The following is a 25759-nucleotide window of genomic DNA, read 5'->3' on the forward strand; positions in this document are numbered from 1 at the left end:
TATTAATACATAGATCATTCACCCACGCATACTCCAAAATAGCATCTAGGTGTTTCTGCAGGCCGATTTGAGCCCTATCCATTAATACAACATCATCAGCATATGCTAAATACGGTATTGTCAGGTTTCAACATTTTGGAGGAGCAAATAGGAAACTCGCCAAGGAGGTACCCAAGTCAGATAAATACAAATTAAATAGAAAGGCTGTCAGCACACAGCCCTGACGAAATCCTTTGTAGTTTCTCGCAACCCATTCAACCTCACTCGTAGGGTAGTGTGATCATGAAGATGTATCAGAATCATTAGTAAGTGATTCAGGATTTCCCACTCCTTTACCTTCCACCACAATAAATTGTGATTAACATAATCAAATGCAGCAAAATACAGGGGCAGATTGCCCAGGGTGAGAGCCGCTTCTCGCAACCAACCTACTACTAGGAAATTCTTGTCAGTGCCCATCTGACAGCGGAAGCCTGATTGATATTTCTGCAGATGCCCAGAGTAGGCTGCCCATTGCTACAAATCTTTTAGGACCAACCCCACAAATATCTTACAATCACTATTAATGAGAGAGATTGGGCGATAATTGAGAGGACTTGATCTATCGCCCCTCTTATAGATCGGTATGATAGTTGCCGAAAGCCATGAAGGTGGTATCTTCCTAGCCAATAATACAGATTCAAACAGATTGAATAAAATATTAGCCCACATCTCCGGGGCGGGTTTGAAAAGCCTGTTTGATAGGCCATTTGGTCCTGCTGCTATGGAATTGGAGGCTTTCTCAATCAGGCTCTCAATGTCGTCCGCTGTCATAGTGAGATTCCACTCATGATCATTCCTAACACTCTTTGTATCAGTCTCTGGTTGCTTATATACTTCTTCAAAATGATTAATCCATTCACTTTCAGTAATCGGGTTAGACTGCAGACAACTCTGCGTCTTTTGTATTGAATTTATCAGTTCCCAAACATTTCTGGAGTCTTTTTTGGTTAATATTTCAAGCATCTGCCAGCACTCTTTCTGGGCTATGTATGCTTTATAACATCTAAGCCAGTTTTTAAAGCGTTGCTTGAGGCGTTTCTCACAGGCTAAATTGAGCTACACATTCTCGCCTACCCTTTTTTCCTTTCTCAGCAATTTCTTTTTTAATTGTATCACTGTGTCAAAGGGATGCATGCTTCTACAAACACTGTACTTGTTGCTACTTGTCACCGTCTTGCACTTATCAAGGAAGGCATCAAAAGTACACAGGGACAAATAGGCTGCTCTTTCACGTTTTAGTAGATCATCAAAGAACTGATACACTGGATCAATAAAACCGTTCAAGTTGCCTATATATTTAGATATTCTGTTTCCGGCAGAGCTTACTGTGAATCCACTCATACTATGGTTACTTACCATCTAAGTACACACCTTAAATACAAGCTACAAGTTTCCTATGGTCACTCACATCATTTTCTAACACCTTCATTTCTTCACATAGATTAAATAAGGTGGGTGACATAGCTACATAATCTAAGAATGCAGAGGACTGCTTGGACCTCCAGGTTGGCCTTGGTGGGATATCATGCACTATCACTCCATTTAGTAGTCTAAGATTACAACTGGAAAACCACCCTCCATACATTCCCTGCCACAGGGGATTTATGCTTAACACAAACATAATCTTCCTCCCTGCCCAAATCAGTCATACAATCAATATTAAAATCACCAGCTATTACAATGTTACATCCTTCATGTACACAAAGAAAGGTCCCACATATTGACCAACATTTTTCGCGAAACGAATCCCCCTCTACTTGTAGCGGGTTACAATACAAATTTACCAATATAATAGGTTGCTGTTGGCAGAGGCCTTTTACTTCCACCCTCACCGCCAGAACCCCATAACATTGATCGCTAAGAACTTCAAATTCCAGCAACTCAGTATTTCTTATCAATAATGCTAAACCACCCGAGGGTCTTCCCATGGGTCCTTTATTAGCCATTTGCTGGAACACTATAAAACCATCCACAATTAGCGGGTCACACGGCCAAGTCTCTCGTAGAATTAGAATGTTATAGCTTTTAAAGATGGCCCTTCTATCCTCTGTACCCATAAAACTGTTAAAGCCATGAGTGTTCCAGCTCAAAAGTCGTATATTCTCCACTTGGGTAGGTGATGTTAGAGTCTTGTTTCGATCTCCCCTCAAAGTCGTAGCTCTACTTCCCAATGGAAATTGGGGAGGGTACACTGTGCCCCCTTGCTTCTGACAACTGCTCACAACTGTGGGGTTGGTATGACACACAGTTAGTTTAAACCCTAGATCAAATAGTGCTTCAGCACGAGTGCATAGCGGTGAGGTAACTGCAGGGGAGGACAGCTCAATCAAAGACCAGTTTGTGGCACTCTGCCATTTCGGCAATTCCACTCGAACTAAATTAGTATTCCCAATTGCAGGGAGCCAAGGAGTTCTCTTCCACATGTCCAACAAATAAGAGTTGTTGAGAAATTGACTTTCGTTCCTTGGTAATAATTCTTCTATTTTTACTAGATTATTCATAACGGCATAAGAATTGGAATCAAAATAAGTGTGGGATAGGTATTATTAGACCATGCATTTAATCCTTCGTCGATAGGGCAAGGCTGTGACTGATGTATTTCTATATTGTGGCTTCAGACAATTACTATTATCCGCACTGCAATGCACCAATCTGGGTCCACTGGGGGCCTCATTATTCGCCAAAGCCATATCTGAGTCTTTCAATTTTGTGCCAAGCTATTTGTCTAGACGGCCTCTCAATTCCACTTGTTTGCTGATTCCATCTCCTCCATCTTCATTTACAACATAGTGAACTAGAGAAGCCAAGTTCTTCTGTCCTTTTATCCAAATGACCTTATTGCCGGGGAATTTGTTGGAAATGCTGCTTGCTCAAGGCATCGAGAGCGAGGCTTAGTAGTCTTGCTCTTAGTCGGTTTTGATTTTCTTGGCGGGGCTCTCATCATTGAGATCTCATTGCAGGGTTTATAGTGATAATATCGAATACATAATTTCGAAAAAATAATGTCGAAAAAAAAAATCGAATTTCTTTTTCACTACGTTTTTTTTTCAAAAAGGGGGGGTTCCCGCCGAAACGCCCTTTTTTGTTTTTTTTTTGTTTTTACCTTTTTTTTTTCTCGCGAACCCCCCAAAAAATATATAAATAAAAAAATAAAGAATTTGGGGGGTTTTTTCGCCATTATTTTTTCGAAATTATTGTCTTTTGACATTTTTTTTCTCGATATTATGACTGAACACCTCATTGCAGAGGACTACCCCGCTGCAGACAGTGAGTCACTTTGAGGGGGGTAATGTACAACTCAAAGCAACATCTTGTTGGAGGACAGTAGTGACTTCGGCCGGCACACTTCTGTTAGCTGTTATGTCTCCTAAATATCAACCTTCCTCCTCATCATCAATAGATATAGCCGATGTAGTCTGGTCACCCATTGTAGCTTCCAGCCCGACACTTACTTTGGCACTATTTTCTAGAATCACATCTACCACTTTAGTTATTATGACTTTCATCTCTCAAGATTAGAGCACAGTGCGAATAGCGCCTCCATTTTCACTAAAATCACTTCTATCGATGCACTTATGGGGGCTAATGCAGAGGCCTGAACTACGCTGTTTATGTCCGGAGGGTCGTCACCAAAGGAAACCGATTCTCTGGAGATCTCTGAGGTAGAATTGAGTGCCTCGAGATTGGGGATTGGGGACAAATTGGTACCAATTATGTTATTTAAAACCTCAGATTCCAGGCCCAGTGATGTTCTCCTAAAGTCTAGGCACATATTCAACAGTGATCCGCCGTTATCAATTGTAAAGGAGTGTTGTGGGGCAGTTGTGCTAAGGGTTATTTCCAATGGAAGATGGTACTTCCTTTAATTGGGGCGGATTTGGTACGTTTCTTATGACTGACGTACTGTAGGTTGTGTTCCGTACCACGTCCATTGATGGTTGAGGCCCTTTTTTGATACTTTTTAGTGCTAACTCTGTTCAAAGTATTTTTCTGCCCTTTTATCATTTTTGTATGACTTTTGCTTGACAGTGATGATTTAGAAAGGCTTCTTGAGCTAGATGCGTTAGTTATATTAATGCACAAACAATATCTGCACGGTTCTGAAATTTTTGTGGATTTCATGCCTGTAATTATTGTTACAGCCTGTGGCTTCACTCTAGTAAATCGATTCTCAAATGGAGGGTAGAATGGCAGGCCTGGAACTCTGACGGTTCTAAACAACAAAACTCATCAGTATTATCAAGAATGATACCTCTCTTGCCCAAACACAGCTACCAACCTCTCACCGGCTTCTCCCAGCTGACCACGCAGAAAGGTCACCAATCCTCTAGCGATGATGTCAAAGGGAAAAGCACTCTGAGCAACAGAGCCAATGGTACGTAACTCATTAAGCACCCTGGCCTATCACACACAGAGGGAGAAAAGAGTGGCAAACCAGCCACAGCAAGACAAAGTATCGAGAGTCCAGAGACCAGTAGGCCATATGCCATGTATCAGTTACAGATGGAGTAACTCACGTTGTGCAGAGCTGGGCCTGCAGTCATTGGGTGCAGAGCTGGGTGCAGTCTTCACTCACCTCCTTACAACCCGGCACTCAAGCCTTCATACTCTGTCATCTCAGACTCGCCTCACCTTAGATTGCACAATGGACCGCCTGTCCTCCCCCCACCCCCTGCGGCCAAAAGATGTTTTGGGCTGCAGGGCGCACACTTCATTCCCCCGGTCTCCGTCTGCCTTTTTTGCCTGATCTTCTCAGCAACCGCAGCTTCAGCCGGCAGCCAGCAGCGGGACAAAAGGCAAAGCGAATGTTGAAAAATGAGAGGAAAGGAACCTCGAACGTCTCTCACACATCTCTCATACGTGTCAAGCTACAATTTCAAGCCACACGGCACACTGTGTTAGGACAACAGCAACGATCAGCAGCCGCTTCTGACAAGCGGTAACATTGCCTAACATACACACTCACCCCACGATCATGACCATACACAACATAAACACTCGCACCATTATCATGACCACACACAACATACACACTCACCCCATAATACACACACTGTACCATTATTATGACCTCAAAAAACATACACACTCACCCCATAACATGCACATTCATCCCATTATAATGATCACACATACTATACACACTCACCCCATTACCATCACCACACACAACATACACACTCAGCCCATAATATAAACACTCTCCCCATTGTCATGACCAAACACACATACACACTCACCCCATACACACTCACCCCATACACACTCACCCCATTATCATAACCACACACAACATAAACACCAAAACAAGGAAATACATAACTCAAGCGACAATATTCAGCCAGCCTTTTCACACAACATACAAACTCACCCCATAACATACACACTCATCGCATCATCATGACCACACACAACATACACACTCACTCTCACTGTCTACACACTCACCTCTTAACATACAAACAAATCCCATTATCATGAGACACACTCACCCCATATCATACACACTCACCCTATATTATGACCATACACAACATACAAACTCCCGCCATTATCACGGCCACACACACACATACAAACTTACTCAATAACATATGCACTGATCCCATTATCATGATCACACACAACATACACACTCACTCTATTATCATGACCACACACAACATACACACTCACCCCCACTGTGTGCACACCCACCTCATAACATTCTCACGCACCCCATTATCGTGACCACAAACAACATACACACTTGCACCATTATCATGACTACACACAACGTACACTTTCGCCCCATTATCATGGACACATGCAACATACACAAACACCCCCACTGTGTCCACACGCCCTACATAACATACACACTCACCCCACTATCACGATCATACGCAACACAGACACTAGTACCATTATCATGACCACGCTCAACATACACACTCACCCCTTTATCATGACCACACACAATATACACACTCACCTCATCATATACACACCCGCCCCATTATTATGACCACACACAACATACACACTCACCTTATGAACACTCACCCCATTATCATAACCAGACACATGTATACTCATCCCCACTGTGTACACATTACAAACATACGCTCATGAAAGGAAGTACATAATTCAAGCAACAATATGCAGCCAACATTATCATGACCACAAACAACAGACACACTCATCGCATAACACACACACTCGCCCCATTATCCTGAGCACACAAAACATACACACCCACCCCATTAATGTGACCGTATTCACCCCTTTATCATGACCACAAACGACATACACACTCACCCCATTATCATAACCACACACATGTCCTCTCATCCTCAATGTGTACATAGTACAACCATACACCCATGAAAGGAAATACATAATTCAAGCAACAATATGCAGCCAACATTATCATGACCACAAACAACACACACCCACTCCATAACACACACACTCTTCCCATTATCCTGACCACACACACCCACCCCATTATCATGACCACACACAACATACACACTCATCCCATTAACATGGTGGCACTTGCCCCATTATCATGACCACACACGACATAAAAACTCACCCCATTATCGTGACCACACACATCATACTGTGACAAACCTTCATATGGTGTCACTTCTCCCCAGGGGAAGACCCCTCTCCATGAGGCTAGGAAGGTGAGGCCTCTATCCCATAGTCTCCCTAGTGGTGGTAATATGTGAGAGGATCTCATGAAGGACTCAATTGGGAGGTACAGCCCCATTAAACCCCAACCCAGTAGGCTGATGTCGGACCTGAACCTTATGGGTCTAAACTAATGTCTAAAACCTTGTGTTAAAGTGAAACATTGAACTACCCTGATAGTTTCTTCATCACAGCCTCCCACTAACTCCACCTTACTCTTTGTTGTAACAGTCCCCCACTAACCCACTTCACTTTTCCTCATCACAGTCCCCCACAAACTCCACCTCCCTCTCCCTCGTCACAGTCAACAACTGGTGAGGGAGGGAATACGCCCCCGAAGTCTCAAAAGTGAGCCAGCTCCTGTGAAGGAGAGAAGGAGCCCTCTAAACCCCAGAAGGGGGGGTATGCTCCAGTTTGGGGGGAAGTGTCTCTCTTGAATCCCAAAAGTGTAGTATGCTCCAGTGAGATTATAGAAGACTCTGCTTAGTCCCATAGAGGGGTGTGCTCCAGTGAGGCAAAGAGGGGCCCCTGAACTCCAGATAAAGGGCATGCTCTGGCAAGTGGGAGAAACCCCCCAAACCCAAAAGTGGAGTCTGCTCCAGTGAGGGAGAGAGGAGCCCTCTGAACCCTAGAAGAGGGGTGCGCTCCAGTGAGAAGAGGAGAGCCCCTTGACACCAAATGAAAGACACCCTGGACCCAAGAGAACAGAGGGGTGAAAATGAGTAAGAGAGAGAGGGAGTGGGTATGGAAGGTGAGCAGGTCACCGCCCTGAGTAAAATAACAGGGGGGGGGGCCTGCGCCCTGGAAAGGGGGACTAAGTACCAAAGAGAAGGAGAGCCCCAGTAAAGGGGGGACTTTTGGTACACTTGACACAGGGAGGAAGCCCGAAATGCCAAGAGAGGCAAAGTGGTCCTGTGGTCAGCAGAATAACTGTTAAAGATCTAATACTAGAGTGAATTAAAGTGGAGACCCTTCTGTGTGGAACTTTCTGAATGCCACTTTGTTTGCTGTCCTTCGTTTATAATCCAGAGTTTGAGGACTAGGTTTTCCAAGAATCTTTATGTTACAGCCATACTGAACCAATCCAATGTCCATGCAATTGTTGTATGTTTTAATTTTGGATAGAAAACCCTTTAAACCTATATTGGTGTCAGTGTGTGATACCTCAGCCATCTGACATGTATCTATGTGTTCAATGCTTTTGTGAAAGTGCTCTATAAATTCAAATAAACAAATGCATATATAAATCATGAGATTGCCTGGAGCAGTGACACAACGCATGGTGACAAATTATAAAACCTCTAGCATTCTTCTTTTTTTTTGTGCATGGCCTTTTTTTGTTTTAGAGTGGGTGTCTGCCTTGTGCTATCCATAAGGTAGCAGCGTGGCATCCAGCTACTAACAAACATCACTGTTTCTAGTTAATGTGTCTGTATGATTGTATGCCCTACCTTCTAAAATAACCCATAAAGTGTTGAACACAAAAACAATCTTTGCTCTCGCAAGGCTCCAAATACCATACACATTCCTAACAGTTGATTAAAGGGCAAATTGCTCAAGTGTTAACGCTCAAAAACCCACATTTTCCACGTAAAGCCCCCTTGATGTGGACCACTCATTTGATTACTTCCAGTGCATGCAATAAACTAAAATAAATGACTAAGTATGTTATCACCAAATTAAATATAGATCACATTCACTTTAAACATGAGGGGGAACTTTTGTTGAAAATGTACAAGTGTTTGCACCGCCCTCATTTGCTTGTCTGTTCTGCCCTGCTTACTATTTTGTAAGCTCTGGATCATTCTGCGACTGATTTGCAATTTAAATTGTGACCATATTTTCTGTTATATCGCTCAGTGAAGGTAAAATTATTTCCCAATATACCAAGAGTAATCAATTTGTTTTTGTATAGTAGTTATCAGAATGCGTAGCTGTAGCCCTTACAGGCAATTATGCTTTATGTGTCCCCTTAAGGGAAGTGGTGGATGCAGTTTTGTTGCAGAAGGGGCCAAGGGCTTCATGTGGAACAGAGGGCAATAAGATTTTCCTACTTTGCGGGTGGTGGGTGCATATGAGGCTAAACAGAGACCTGGGAGGGTAGGGGACATTTGCCCCTCAACACCCAGTCTAGCTCTGTCACCGAATCAACTCGCTTAAAATACCCTGGGTTGTTTCTCTCCCTCCCAATCGTGATTCTTTCTCTACCCTAATCTACAATAGGGTAGGTAAGGTCGCTTCTATATTTTCAGACAAAATATCAAACCAACAATAGCAGCCTTTAGCCATGAGGATACATTCATGCTGCGTTTGAAACATGTGCATTGTCACTAGGGCACCAGGTGTCAGAAATTAGATCAAGCTTAATCCTTAGAAAAAAAGTTAATTGCTTTTCTGGGTTCTCTCACAGGGTAGAAAAACGACAAAATCAGGAAATAAGTTCTGGATGGTTAACTGAAGGTTTTAGTTCCCAATGCAGCCCAAGTAATCTCTGATCTCAGGATAAGAAGGGGATTCTTGTCTTTGGCATTCATTATGTGCCCATTTGGCAGTCGTAGGTGGTGTTTGAGGTTGTCTGACAGTCTTTTCTCCCTTGATGTCTTTCAGTGTTCAAGGGATTTCCAATACCCTCTTTCTCTGTCCATGCCCTTCTCTTGAGCTTAAGTGCCTCCTGCACCTGATTTTCTCTGTGCCAGTCTCTCAGTCTTACGGGTCTCACACACCCTGGTCTCTCTTACTTTTGGTCTCTATCGCTTCAGGGTTCCCCACACTTTGTTCTCTCTCTCTCGACCAATCTTCCTGGGAAAGTGACTGGATCGGCCTTGGGGAAATAATTATTCTCGCACATGATGAGGTGTGGCCTTTAGAGTCTGTATCTCTGATATACCTTCTCCAGGAGTGTCAAGGTGCATTTCGGAGCTTGGATAATTCTCACCCTTTCAAGCAAATCAATTAATGGTCTCTGATTTCTTGGAGCCTGAGCGTCTGCCTTATTAGATTTATCTCTGTGCTGGTTCTGGCCATGATTGCATACTCTTCCACACTGAGGGTTCAGCCACTTTAAATTGGGGTATTTCCCCCAATCACTGCTGATTTACTAAGGCAGTTTGCTTTTCTTCATTCTCTCCAAACTCCACATCATTGTAACGCTCACCTGGCTCCCACAGAGGCGCTGGTCTGGTCTGGGTTGCTGTGGCCTCTTCAAGCGTGATGCGCAGAATTCGGACCACCGATTGAACAGGACCCCCAAATCTTGCTTGTCTGGCCCGTAGGAATATCCTTCTGCAGATGAGAAAGGGGATTAACTGTCTGCTGAATAGTGTGCTTGCTCCCCCGTTCCCCCCTTCGTTCTTCTCTGACTTCCTCCAAAACCCCTGGTTTAAGCTCACCTTATGGTTTGGAAGGATGAACTCTCCATCTTGCTTCTGGTGCAGGGGCGCGCGTTCGTCCAGTTACTTCAGTGGTTTTCAGAATGGCGCTGGCACATCCACTTGACTTTTCTGAGCGATACGCCGTAAGTATGAAGATGCAAAAGTTCAAGTGTGAGCCTCCTTTTATGTTGTTTTTTCTGTCCATTATTTCAGGTGCAGAACAAAGGCGATGCGTTGAGGGGTTAAATTGCCGGTGGTAAAATCAGGTGAGTTAGTGATGAGGGCGACCCCTCTAAATGTCTTTATAATTTCCCAGTAATGTCTTTTGTCCTTTCCCCATAGGGGCCGGGGTGCGGCACCTGCCAAAGATGCGGCGCCGACCCGAGATGTGGAATGGTTCACCAAGAAAAGAGGGTAAGTAATATGGCTGAAAATTCGGCTTTCCTCTTGTGTTCCCTTGCTCACCTTTTGTCTCTTCTTCTCTCCCCTAGGTGCAGAGATGTGGCGACCGGTGCTGAGAGCCGCGATGGAGCCGGGCGGCGTCTCGGGAAGAGGTGAGTGAAGCGCGGCGCTGCAGCGAGCAACACGGTTCTTTTAAATGGAAGTCTTCTTTCAGGAATGCTGGCGTGAAGATTCCGGATGCAGGTAAGAAGGTTGAATAAGTTCTTGGTTTTCACCTTTCTCTTCTCTTATTCCCTTACAGGTGTTCCAGGTTCGAGGCGGGCGTGGCTGGAGTCCAGGTGCAGGAGCAGACACGGTGAGCGTTCAGCTGCTGGGATGCAGAACAACGCGAAGCACGTGTGGCTGTCCGGGCGTGGCTTAAATAGCTTTGGAAGAAGTTCCAGGTGAGTATTCTTCCACAGCCCCACCCGGGTAACAAAATAGTTCCTTCAGAAAAATAGTCCCTCCTAAGCCTCATTTGGCTTGGTTCTTCATGCAGCATGGTCTGCATCAGGTGAGTGTGCAACATGGTCTGCTTCAGGTAAGTGCACCAAACACTTCCCCTTATGAGCCTGGCGCCTATGGCACCAGGACTGATGTCCAACATGAGCCTGGCGCCAACGGTGTCAGGGCAGAGTCCAAAGAGCCCCTATAAAGGGCCGCTGGGCTTTTACCCGGGGGCATGATGCCTGCTCCCGGGGGTGCTGGGCCTGGCCTGGTGCTCCAAGGGGTAGGCATCATGACATCATTGCCACTGGTTTTCTCCTCCTTGCCACATTCTTCTGATGTTCCTCAGCTTTCCACCTCTTATTTCTCTTATCATCTCCTCATGGTCGTCATCGGACTCCTCCTGATATTCGACAACCTCCACTTGATGGTCTACCTCCTCCTTATTTTCTCCTCTCCTTCCATTGCTTTCTGCTGTTCACCAGCCTACTTCTTTGTTCCCACCTCCTACTTCTTTTCTTCTTCCACTTTCTTCTGTGGTTGACCAACATCTTCCATATGCTCTCCCACCTCCTTCCTACCTTCTCCAGCAACCACCTCTAAGTTCTTTCACTGCCAACACCATCTACAACTTTTATTCTGCCCCAAACTCCTCTTTCTCTCAAAACACCTTCTACTCCTCTCCAGAATTCACTCTCCTTTAAGTATACTTCTTCTCTCCAACCTTATCCAAAATCCCAGCAGTAGCCCCTTCTCCAAAAACCGGCACAGCCTGACTGACAGCTCTGTTTTTTATTGCCCTCTCTTTGGCTCAGACTCTCTCTGAGGATCTACAGCTGTGTTTTGAAATTCGTGAGTGTCTGAGATTGGCTGGGTTTCAAAGGTCCAGCTGGCCCACACAATGAACTACGAAGATGGACTGAGATTTAGCTGGCTGGCCTGCCATCTTGTAATTCATAGGTGTCTTTGTCAGGGCACGCAGGGAGCCGTAGGCAATGTAGTCTACTGCTTCACTGAGGCCCCTGAGTGAATTTGCTGATAATGCGCGGGGAAAGGTTCTCCCCATGCCTTCTGTTTATTCTGCTCTGCAAACATGAACTGTCCGGCCTAACCTCGTGGTGTGTGAGCATCTGCAAAGTTGTTCCACAAACTTCCTGGACGTGTCCACAGACCTGAGGTGTTAATGCAAGACCATCAACATCAAATGCACAAGAACCTTTCGAAGACCTCTGGTGCTTGCGCAGGCTGTGATATAGCAATTTTCATGCCAATTAATCATTGTTTGCCTGGGATTGCTCACTGCCCAAAAGTCTTAAGACAGTCTGCCCCTAATGGTGCTCCCTACTCCAGTGGGAATGATTGGTATTAAAGTAGCAGGGGCTACCGAGGAGAGTGATGCAGGGTCATCTCTTCAGGTACTGGGTGTTTTGGGTGAATTTTAAGACAGCAGAGTGGTTGTTACTGCTCCTCTGACTTTATCCTGCCCTATGGGGGGTGGGTGGGGGCAGATGGGGATGACCAGGAGATCCCCCCATGCTACCTTGTGCCTGTCATCCTCTGGCTCTGGGAATCACCCTGCCCCCCTTGGTCACCTCACTAGAAGCACCCATTATTGGGCAGGGGTCTTCGTCTCAACATCAAGAATGATTCCCTGTGCAACAGTAGCACTGACAACACTTAGCAAAGAGCTCATTATGAAGATAGTGGAAACATGTGGTTTTCAAACAACTCCTGCTTTTAAGAGAGCACCTAATTATGAGTCGGCTTTGCATACGATACCTACCGTGTGCGGTGCATAGAAAGTACTGCATTATGTAAATCAGGGTGATTTACCACATAAAATACTTTCTATCCAGACCGTCTTTATAGGTCCCATGCCATCCCAACTCATAATTGGGTAGTGTTTTAAAAATAGGATGTGTTTAAAATACCATGTTTTTATCATTGCCGCAGTAATCGTAAGGAGGCCAATGGTGTGAGTGCAGTCTCTGTTGGGCGAACCCTGAGTATGCATATTGTAATAACCATACTTCAGTAAAAAAAAAAAAGGTTTAAGTTTAAGGGTGTGGAGGTAGGGACTGTTATCTCATTGGAAAAGGGTTTGTGTAAACACACCACCCCTCGGCTCTTCTGAAGTTTTCAAATCATTGTTTCCGTTTAACTGAACGGCACAGGTTTATAACAGCAATTAGGCCTTGCCTCACAGCCTGTTATCAGCAGGAAGGGGAACAGAGAGGACTATCGCTTTCCGGGCTGATTGTTGGCTGTTGTGGCACGTCTGTTTGTTTGGATCCAAACCAACCACCAGAACGTTCGGAGACGCATATTGTCCCAAAACCATTTAGTGACTTTGAACTTTCAGCGAAATTCCTAGCTGCTTTTTCTTCGGTGATCAGATCTGCTCTGCCCATTAATAACAATTCCAAAGAGAGAGAGGTGAAGAAATGAGAGAAACCTTGCTTTTTTAAACGTATTATTGAAAGCCGGTGTCAGAATCCTGATTTCTGAGGTTATTTGACACCATCCACCATGAGAGCATACTGACCAGGTTAAGCAAGATGGGGGTGTGTGGGGTGGCCCATCCGTGCCTTGGCTCATTCCCTAAAGATGTGGAGGAGGCAATTCCCACTCCCCGGTAAGCATCTGACTTTTCCAACCTAAGGAGACTCTGAGGTCCCCCAGGGCTTGGAACAGACACTCTCATCCTTTACAGTCTGTCTGGGTCCACTGATGGGTTTGCTGAATGCATAGGGTATGCAGTTTCACAACCATGCTGATGACACACATGTGTGGGTGAAAACCCAAACCACATTCCTACAAATGTTTTGGAAGCATCGATAAATCAATTAAATAAACTTGAGACCAATTGTGGTGGTGGGGTCCACCATCCTCCCTGCGTTCTTGGCCTATGGAAATTTGGCTGTAGATTTTGGATGTTTGTCCAACACCTGGGCACTTCGTAACGAATTTGAGAGTATTGATTGACTGAGCGGACCCTCAGTCTTCTGATTGCTGTGGCTGTTAAGCTGTCTTATTTTTCTTTGGCTATGAAAAAAGTTTCTTTCCATTGCCGGCTTTGCCACCTAAAATCCAAGAAACATGGGCACAGATTGTGTGCCATATGGGCTATGACAATAGTGTGGAAGTGCCCCAAGCTGTCAGCTGGTCCACTTGTAGAGGCTGGAAAACTCTGTGGCCCGTTTGCTGCTGATTTTTAGGCAGGGAAAACACATGATACCAGCCTTGGCTTCTTTACAACGGTGCTGAGAATTCATAATCTTATAATCACTAAGTGTTGTCCATAGGGCTTGTTATGCCACAGGTATGTTTCTTTCTTAGGATTGCATTTCCCTACTACAAGCCTGATAGGGTCTTTACTCCACTATGAGTCTTTTTGAAGAAATGTCCATGTAGAAGAAGCAACAAGTATTGGGTAGATGTTTCTCCATCCAAGCCCACTGCCTAGGAAAGCACTGCCCTTCCCTCTCCAGGGTCTGTAAGATGCATTAGTGTTTAGGAAATATCTGGTCCCTAACTGGTCCCTCAGTTAGATTGCATTTTCATTACCAGTGCTGTGTACACTTCATGCTGCAGCGAGAAGCTTTTTCACTCTTCTAGCTAACATAATACAACATACCATAAATTGGAAGCGGATGAAGCTGTCTGTCTACTCATCGTAGGGGGATGTCATTGCAGATGACACAAGTTCATGAAGCAACCTCTACTTAGGTTTTCCACCCTGATAGCTATGACCCCTTCCTCCACAAATTTGATGACATCACCTCTTCTTTGAGAGTGCTAAACTGGATACCCATATCAAAAAGAGTAAAGCACAAAGCTTGTGTCATTGACACAAGGTGGTCAGTGGGCAAGACCAATCATTCGTGTATAGGACAGTTTGTTACTCTCTCATGTTCCTTCACTCTACCGGCTCTCCTGTGCTCTAAGTGCCTCCGTTGTACTCATCAAGGGAAGGGTATCAGTCATTTTCTGACATGGTACTCTCCCTCTGAAACACTATTCCCGTGTCATTTTCTAGTCTGAAGTTCTTTCACAATTCAGAAAGTTAGAAAATAACATGGTTCTTTTCCTAGAAGCCGCTATTGCCTCTTCTGTGTGATGTTGATGCTTGGTCAAGGCCCCCTGAGGCCAATTAGTGTGTGTGGTTTGCATGTTATACCTATCATTAATACAAGAGAAGATATACGATTTTATATGATGTTTCTGATGTCCCGATGCATGCAACTCCAATATGCAGGATTTTTCTGTCAGGGAACCCAGTTGTCTAGCAAGCACAGTGCAACAGAAGGGTTGAATAGCATAATTCTGGCCTAATTCCCCTCATCTGCATGCAGAGTATATTAGGGCAGTTGCAGTAAAAGGCAGGACTTGCAATGCTTTCCTTTCAATACTGTGTCTCACTGCCCCTCATCCAAGAGTCTTCCGGCCACGTCATGGCTCTCTGCAGCATCTGCATTATAGCTCTGGTTTCCACACTTCAACGGCAGGACACAATGCGCTTCTATTAGCTATTGTTAATATCTCCTTTGTCCACAGGTACTGCATGGATGTTCTCATCTCCCTTAGCTCCCTCACTTGCGTTCTTAACAGACATTCCATTTTCCTCCTCCTGCCCCTCTCAGACTACTCCTTCTCTCCTGCTGCGACAGTTCCAATAGTATCTGCTGTCTCTCCCGACTCTAGACTTTGCCCTGCTGTTGCTACCTTCTTAAGGAGAGCTCGGTGTTGCAGTCTTTTTGTCTTACTAAAGCTCCAAAATCCTGTGCCCTACTAATCTTATTCCCTCTGGCTCTCATTCTTATCTTTCAGGTTCCCACGGAGGAACAATTTCCTGTCCCCTACAGAAAAGCTGGATTGTAGACACTTACTTTCCATTTTGTTTCCCTTAAAGCCCCTCAACTGCTGCATCAGCTGTCCTCCTGCCGCAAGAACTACACCGTGTTTTCACCTACACATGGACCTTCTTCATTGTTGGGTCCTGCCCACCTGTTTTCTTCACTGGTCTCTGTCCCGTGGAAGGTGGTGTTTGTTGCAGGGTCGGTGCTATCACTGTATCAGATCGCGTATGAAGCTCTGAAAGTTGGATCCATGACATTTTTCAAGGCGATCACTCACATCAGAAGCAATGGATTTGAACGCCACCCTTTGGCAGCCAGCTAACACAGTATGCCATGGTAAAGGTGTAAATCGCAACTACCCACCAGCAGAACACAACCACCCTCAGCACTGTGGAAGCTGCAGAAAACAGGATGGAGAGTCTCCTGGGATGGTCTCGGGTGGATTAAAATCAAAACTGGCAATTGCCTCTGGATAACGGCAGAATTCCAGTCACAACAAATAAGGCATAAACACTTTTGTTCCAGAGTGCTTTCATGGGGACTGTGGTAATGTCAAGAAATGATGATCCTATGGAACTGATTTCCAACATCTGGGTTTTGGTTGGGTGAACGCTGGGGACATAATTGTAGAACTAATATTGACATCTTTTAAAAACAAGTGTCATTAATGGAAAAACTTAATTGAAGGTATCTAGGTGTACTTGGGGCTGGGGCCCCTACTATCTACAGTGCTCTCTTCCTAAATACTCTCCTTCCAGAGCTCTCTGCTCAGCCTCCCTCTGCAATAGCCTACCTGTCCCTCTCTGCCTTGAGCCGGACCTCCTTAAGTTCTGGAAACTCCTCAAGACAGTCCTCTAATCTTCCTCTTTCTCTCTCCCTCTCTCTTGCTAACCTTCCTCCCTCGTCTATCGTATTTCCCTCCTTTGTTCTCATCCCCAACCTATTCAGTCAGCTGACTGGTCACCTGGTGCTGCTTCAGAGCCTTACAAGTCCCAGGTTCCCCACCAGTCTTGCACTTGCCTCCGGGCCTCTGCACTTTGCCATACACTACTGCACTCAGAATACGTTCCATGAGAGTGGCACGCACTCTGCACTTAATCCCAGGACCTTTGGACTGGGTGCACTTGTCCCCGCCCCCTCCCTCGCACTTCTGTCTGCGCACTTGCACAACCTCGTATGTACTAGGCTTAGCATGTTTGTCTGTTATGTCCTCCTCTATCTCTCTGTCGACCAATACTTTTTGTCTTGTATGTTTCCTTCCACCGCCCCTATGCTAGCTATTGCTGTTAGATCATTCAGATTCTTCAAGGCATAAGAATGAAGACGATATCCCCTTGTTTCCTTCCTGCCTTGAAGAGCCTTGAAGAACTTCACTTGTGTATAAGCCCTTTACAAATAAACAATTACAACTACCCTGAACCTCACTGTGATTCACTGGCTTAACATGAAAGCCTTGAACCTATTCTCACGAGTCTCCCGGGATGCTATGTTCTAAGAACAACGGTTCTAACAATAACCAACACAAAATCCAAACCTAATCATTATTGATCCTTCAACCTGATGGCTAACCCTAAGCTATAACCCAAAGCGTGCTCCAAGATTGATCAACAAAACATGTTTGTAACATATTCCTCTCAAATCTATCCCTATTCATTTAACCAAACATATCTTGAATGTTGCTGGGAAGTCCACTGATGAGAATTTAGACACGGTTCCTCCTTCGGTAGGAATTCTGAACAGTACACATTTATAAATCCTCCCCATGGCCTCTGGTTCCCTGAATGCATAATCTTTCTCAGTGTTGCCCATAACATTAGCATCTCCCAGATCACACCCATATTTCTCCCCGACTGGAATCTCCCAGCTGTGTCTCTTGAGCTTTTTCCCCTACCTGGAATCCTCTCCAGTTCCACTAAGGGCTCTCCTGACTTGGGTTTCTTGCACATTTCCATTAGGTTTCTCCACAGCCTGGATATTTCGAAGACATATCACAACACAGCACTCATGACAGTAATTGGTATCCCCATACCCTCATCCAGGGTCCATTTAGACGGAGGATATTCTCACACTCCTGTAAGGTTTCTTCTTCTTCAGATTATTCAGGGACGGTCCTCACCTTCAGGCTTTGCTTCTTATCCTAAGGTTTGTAATTGGTACCTTTCACAAGGCTTTGAACAACACACAGCACCAGCTCTACTGGTGGGACCTCAGGCATCATCAGAGCAACTGTTATACAGCTAATAAAACATATACTTCCTCTTCTCAATTAGTGCTCTCCCCATGTATACACCGAGCAGATGAAATCTCATCTGCTTCCTCTGAGTCTTCCTCCCTTAATGATTGATTCCATAAGCTTTTATATTCCTGCCCCTGTTTGAATTTGGGTCATTTTACTACTTTTCTGTGGGCATTGGTCAGTTGTAATTAATGCCTTAAATGGTTGGTGCCATGTCTTTGGAGCTGGCTGCGGGTCTAGCTAGCATTTGGGATTGACTAGAGAAAGTAGATGCACCGCCGCAGTGTTGTATTCCCTGCAAAGGGCAAATCTTCTGGCTTCAGTGGACGACAAGCTTCCTGGCACTCACTGTGACTGTACAGTATTTAATGTGGTTTCTCAATGTTTGGTTTTCCACCATGCTCAGCGTATCGCAACTGTTACGATTTGGCTCTTCATTGGTTGGCAAAAAGATTAAAGTAAAACCAGAGAGTTTACCTGCATGACAATGGTTAGCTTCTTTCTTGGATTTCAATGTTGACTTGCTATAATGATTTAAGGAGCAATAACAATGTCAGTGTTTTCCACTGTTACAGGCTGACTCTTCTGGGGCATGCTGGACCATGTGGTCCTGATCACCTTTACAAATAAAGATTACTCCTATTGCAATAATGGAATGCTGCATCCCTGAGACTGTGCATCCCAGGGAATCCCACTCCTGACACCTTCTTGGAGGCACATCATGAATCGGCCAGACCATTTGTGTCTCGTACAGCTCTGCTCATCCAATATGAAAGGATGGGGAGTTTCATCCGCTCACCTCAGGACTCAGGCCAATTTTTTAAATTCGAGTCCTAATGCTTACTTCATTTCTTGATGAAAACTGCACAATTCCTCACTGACCAAGCTAACGTTATTTACATTTTTTTCTAACCAGGACGAGACACCATGACCAGATGTATCCCCATTCAGAATTATGGTAATTGTAATAATACAGGTATTTCAAGGACACATTTTGTTAATTGCAATGTGAAATAAAGACAAAGACACATTTGAAATGTTTAAAACACTTTATTGAATAAAAAATTGAAACGTTGGCCTGTGCTTTGTTAGAGCATACTTACTTGAGTGTGTTTCAGTGTTCATGTAACCCTGATTGTATTTCTATGTGGCTGATTTGGGCCATGTCAACGATATCACTGCAACGTAACGGACAAGTGCAAAGCAAGGGACATCTGTGGCGTTGACATTCCTCATTTCTCCTCTTTCTCTCTGACAACACCTGACAAGGTTTCTAGACAAGTCCGATCCATAAAAGTGTCGTCCAAACAGGTGCTCCCCTACTCCCCCAGAACCATCACGGACCATATTGACACCCACACTGCAGGCTTGATTTCTGTAATCACTCTTTCGCCACTGGAACTTTTCCCTCTCTCCTTGAGCACTCCCTTGTGCACCCCCTCCTCAAGAAGCCATCTGCCGATCCTACCTGTCCGGCAAACTATCACCCGATCTCTATCACCCCTTACCTGGGCAAACTCCTGGAAAAGCTGGCCATCTCCCAGCTTACTCTCCACAATTAATCTGTTGGTTGTCTCCATGACCATAAATCTGGTTTTAGAGCTGCCAGAGGCCCCGAAACTGCTCTCCTGCACACCCATGAAGATCTGCTCTCTAACCTTGATTTCAGCATTCCTTCTGTCCTCATCCTCCTTGATCTTTCCTTTGCTTTTGACATTGTCAACCATGCCATCATGGTCAATCGACTCTGTAAGAACCTGGGCATCACGGATCAGGCCCTGGAGTGGCTGGCCTCCTTCTGCTTTGACCGCCCATCCCAGGTCCAGCTTGGTTTCTTTCTCTATGCCACCTCTCTCTCCACCTGTGGCATTCCCCAGGACTCTATCCTCTCACCCTGGTTTTTCAACCTTTGCCTGGCCTCCTTGGCCCACCTGATCTCTACCTTCTCCTCTAACTTTCAGTTTTATGCAGATGACACTCAGCTTTCTTTCGGGCTCCCCTCAGCTTCCTCTCCTCGCTCACTCATTCCTGACTGTCTATCCGCAATTCAGGATTGGTGTGCCTCCAATGATCTCTGCCTTAATTCCAGTAAGATGGAGATCCTTCTCATTGGGACTCCTGCTCCCGCTTTCCCTCTCATACTCTGGAAGCCCTCCTTGGGCCCTCTTCCTTCACCTTCCTGTGAGGCTAAAAACCTGGGTGTCATCTTTGAGTCCACTCTCTCTTTCTCTCCTCACATCTCGAACATCCCCAAGAAGTACCACTACCAGCTGTACCTCCTCAAAGGTACTCTTCTCTTTCTCACCTTGCCCCAGAAGCTCACTGTCTCCAGAGCTCTGGTTCTCTCTAAGCTGGACCGCTGCAACAGCCTCTTTCTCAATCTGCCTTCCTCTACACTCCGCCCTCTGCCACTAATCCAGAACAGGACAGCAAGATTTATCCATGGCCTATCTCTCTAGCCCTGAAATCTCTCCACTGGCTCCCGGTGGCTGCAAAGATCAAGTTCAAGACCCTTTGCATTGTCCACAAGGTTTTCTGGGGCCAGGGCCTGCACTACATCCAACGCTCTCTTCCAAAATACCTTCCTTCTCGAGCCCTTCGCTTAGCTACCTCCAACTCTCTAAGTGTCAGATGCTACTCCAGGCAGAATGTGGGGGGTAAATCTCTCTCCTCTGCAGGTGCCTCCCTTTGGAATGGCCTCCCTGCCCCTCTCAAACTTGAGCCGGACAGCCTGATGTTCCAGAAGAACCTAAAAGTGTTTCTCTTCTCCTCTCCTTTCTCATTCTCCCTCCCCTGATGACTTACCTATCTGCTGCACTGACTGGTTGATTGGCTACTCTCAGAGTCTCCCAGGTTACCAGGCTCTTTCCTGATCAGTCACCCCTGCACTGCCTACAGGCCTACCAGGCATTTAAGGGCTGTAACTGCCCCTTCAGTCACTTGCCTCCTTGGACTTAGCCAGAGCTTCGCTACCCTGGCTGCACTTACTCAGAGCAATGCTGACCTGTTTTCCCCTTCCCTCTCCCTGGCACTACCCTCCCTTTTTCCCCTTGCACTTCACGTTCTCACACTTGCATGATCTGAATGACACAAGGCCTCATAAAATAGTTTGTCTTCTCCTCCCTCTGTCTTCCCTCCCTTGTCTTGTCGCGCCCAGAAACGCTTGTGTAAAGGCACATTATGAATGAATTATCATATCATATATCATATCATATCATTTGTAGGGCAACACTGATACTGGACCCATTGTCAGGCCCCAAAAAGCCCAGCTGTAGCTATTTGGGGGATAGCCATTGTGGCTTCACCTCCTCCACCTTCTCCAAGATTTCACCTCCACTGTGGTCTAAAACCAAAGCCCTGTATACACACAGTGGTTTGTGCCAAACTGCATACACCTGGTTCTCGTACAGATTACTTACAGACCCCAAAAGACTGACAGGCTAAGGAGAGTTCATCCAGTGCACAGTGTCAGGCAGGTTGTCAGTGCTCTGTCCCCTGATACATAGTCCATGGCATAGTGGATTTTCTAAGTAACTTATGATCCCTAATTAGACAAACGGGAAAAATGGAAGGTGTGTACAAAAACACTACTTTGCAGAACATTGTTATTCTACTTTTATTTATTGGGTCAACGTTCAAGTGAAGTAAGTTCAAGTAAATTCAATGAGATGATATCCTTAAAAGCAATTTGTTCCAGAGACAGTGGCACATAATGGTACATAGACCATATTCAGGGACCAACATCTGCCTGTCAATTTTCTACTAACACAATTCTTCCATATCTGTGTATTTCCTGCAGACTCAGCCTTGAGTGTAATGACCTCTCATCAAGTGTAGGGTATAGGATCCTCAATCCTGAAGACAGAGCGTGTATTTGCAGGATGCTTCAGCATCCCTGGAAATGGTCTACAGACCGAAATGCATTAAACCCCATTATTTGCCACAGGGATCATAAGCTACTTTGAACTTCTGTGTATGCATGGATTTGGTTTTATACCACAGTGTTGGAAGGGAGTAGGCTGGGGTATAAAAGCCCAGCAGTCACAGAGGAGATTAAAAGATGTTCTGTGAGATGAGGAGTGTAGATTGCTGAACAGACCAGGCAGAGGAAAGACAGTGGAGTGGAGTGCTGAGGAGACTGTGGCAGTGTTTTCTGAGAAGGTAATGTATTGTGTGTGTGAGAGAATGTAACTAGTTGTGTGTAATATAATGAGGTGGGGTGTGTAAAAAGGAGAGTGAAAGATAAAGAGAGAGGGGGACAGAAATTGGGAATTAGAGATAGTGAGACATAGAGTGCCTGGTAGAAGAGAGTGGAGAGAGTGTAAAGCGGCAGTGGGAGTAGTGGTGAGGGCGTAGTGGACTGAGGGTGTAGATGGAAGTGGTAGGTGGAGAGAGTGTGATAAGATCAGGACACAGAGACATAGCTAGGAGATTGAAAGTAGTGGGATATAGAGGGGAGATGATGAGAAAAATGATGAGCTCAGAGAGAAAGGAGAAGAGATTGGGAGAAGAACAAAGGCAGGTAAAGAAGAGGGGAGGAGTCAAGCTAAACAGAGAGGGGAGAGTAGGAATCTCTCGTAGAGAGGAGTGCAGAGATTGATATAGAGGGAGAAATAGAGGCAGAGAGTGGGAGTGTGAAGGAGAAAGACTGTTGGAGAAACCCTGGTGAAATTATTCTGCTGAACAAAGGGAGAGGATGACTTAGAAATTCCCTGAACGAGTTAGACACAGAATGCCACCGCCTTTAGTTTTCCATCCCATATTAGGGAGACTTAGACAGTAGGGGTTACTGTACTTTAGAACATGTTTGGGATATTCAGGGGGTTAGAGATGCTTGGGCTATAGTGGTGGGATGCCCATGGGGTGGTTTAAAAAGCTTTCCCCTTAGTTTGAACCTTCCAAGCCTTCCCAAACTATTCATTTAAAATTGTAATAAAGCACTATAAAATACTAGTTTTGTCTGTGGATTTTTGAGGCCATCTGTGATAAGTGGTGTCAGGAGTGGCATTATTCAGACTCTGAATCGGAGGCCTCCCACAAGCATAAACCGAGCAACCAGTCAGAGGCTGGGAGAGTACTGGGACACAGCAGCCACTGAGCCTTTGAATAAAGATATCTGCAAACTGGGTAATGAACTAGATTTTCTCAGCCTAGAAGTACTGTCAAAAGGGTCAGATGAATATTGAGAATCTGCCAAACCCGAAAGTACCCCTACAGAAGCAGAGGACCCAGAAGAATCCAGGACCCCTGCCATTTAACAAGACACACTTTATTTCTAGACTCTGCATCTCAAGCAGACAGCTCCCCGCCAGAAGCCAGGACACGTGCAGACTTGAAATCTGCTGCTGCAAAAAGGAAAGGATCAGAACACAAGTCTTATCTGCGTATGCCCCAAGACTATGGAACCTCCTCCCCGTCGGCATCAGACTCGCCCATATGCTCCTACAATTCAGAAAAGAACTCAAGACCCACTTCTTCAAGGAGTCTCTCCTACTGAACACCTAGACCATCACGTTGCCCCTCTCCTCACCGCCACCCGGTAAAGCCGTATCTCTCCCCTGTCCCTCTCTGTATCCTAAACCCTGCTGTATATCGGTTCTGTTGTTATCACTGATAAGCGCTATCATGCCAAGACTACATGCTCTGCTACAGCTTTCCTTCTCTCTGTTCTGAAATTCAAAAGAACAAAGGCTGGGGGACGTAGCTTCCCAGTTGTGGCAGCCAAAGGTTGGAAAACCCTACCTCTAGACATTAGATCTGACCCCTCCCACACCCCATTCCACAGAAAACTCAAAGGGCCTCATTATGACCCAGGCGCTAAGTGTTTAACAGCGCCGTAAAAGGCTGCGGTGCCGTTAAACACCTAGCGCCTAATTACGAGGTCCCTTTGCGGGACCCGACCTTAATGGCTGGTTTTACCAGCCGTTAAAGTAGGGACCCGCAAAGGGACCTTGGTGCTAATTACGGTACCGCAATTTGCGGTACCGTAATTAGCGCCTTCCCCATTCCCATTGAGCCCTATGGGGCAAAAATGGGAATGGGGAAGGGCCATGGCGGCATGGGGAATTACCGCCCCACCAACCTCGGAATGGGGTGGTAATTCCCCATTCCGCCATGGCGGACTCCGGCATGGACCATGGTGCTAATAGCACCATGGTTTAGCGCCGGAGTCCTAATGAGGCCCAAAGCCTGGTTCTTCACCTCCAAGGCGGAGCCTCTGTGCCTTAATGCTTACAGTTTCATCCCTATACAATACGCTTCTGAAAATACATCTGCTCTACGTAATTTGGAAATTACCCATGTTAATAAGGTTGCACATGTAAATACTACTGATTATGTACCAACGTGATTACTTTATATATAAATATATTATGTCTGTAAATATTCTTATTATGATTTATGTCAAACCACTGTTTTCCATTGTTGCCTATGGTAACCCTGTAATGTTTATTACCTGCTCTCCAGCGCCCAGATACCTACGGGTTTGACGCGTGCTACAAATGCTAAATAAATAAAATAACTAAATAAATGCATCTGTAATGTTGTACACCTCTGAAAAGCGTTCTGTTATGTATCTGAATTGGTGTATACCTCTGTAAAGTGCTCCGTTGCTTCTTGAAGCCAGGACCGTGCTCAGTAAATACAATAATAATGTAAATAATAATAATGAAACACCATTGGCATCATTAATGCATGAGGGTAAGGATGGCACAACTCGTGCTATGTGCTTACCAATGTACTTTGAGAGATGCTCTGCCAGGCACGCTGTGTCCACATGATAAGGTTGCTTGGAGGGAAGTGGTGTCTTTTCTTGTGGCCTCTGGATAAGGAGCTAATCATTACCAGTGTTCTGTGAGTATACCCTAGATATCACTTCTCATCATGCCCAATCACCTTGGTTGGCAATTGCTCCACAACATTGAACTGTAGATGTTGTTTGAGATCTATCTGTTATTGGATGTAGCAGATCACATCTTGATGTAAGTAACCTATTGGCCCAACCTATGCAGTCTTTCTTGTCCATGAGTTCTATGTTTCTCACCTTATTAGCTGATTTTGTATGATAGGTGGGGTAATTGGTTCTCAGTTCTTGGATTCCATCGCGTTCAAGGTAGCTCAATTTGTCATAATGATGGTTGTAATTGTTTTCTTTGTAGAACTGGTCTTCCAGTTTTCCCAGATCTTTGAGGAGTGCAGCTATCAAAGCATCAATTATGTTGTCTTTCCATACTAAGTTGTGCACAACACTGTGCTATAGTTCTTTTGCGTAAGTTTTCAACTATATTGACAATTTGTTCCTTATATGCTCAACTTCACATTGTACACAGTGTAATTAATTAATTGCTCTATTGGAACACTTCCATTTTACCATTGTTTAATCTATTCTCATGTAAAAGTTTCACTGCATTATGTTTATGAAGTTATGACTTTATGATTGTATACTACATACCTTAATAAAAAATTATTAAAATGAGAAAAAAAAAAAAAAAGAAGTTGAAGGAATGAACCAAAGCATTGGTTTTGTTTGCCACTTCTACCTTGTATGTCAATAATGAGACTCACTTCAATACTGAGTCTTTTCCTGTATGACAGACATAACAAAAAAATATATATATTCTCAATATCTTGGATGGCAAATTCAGATATGGGTTGTTGTGCAAATTCTACATGTTTACTGTGTA

Source organism: Ambystoma mexicanum, chromosome 14, assembly GCF_040938575.1.
Source record: "Ambystoma mexicanum isolate Mex_15411 chromosome 14, UKY_AmexF1_1, whole genome shotgun sequence".
Classification (NCBI taxonomy): domain Eukaryota; kingdom Metazoa; phylum Chordata; class Amphibia; order Caudata; family Ambystomatidae; genus Ambystoma; species Ambystoma mexicanum.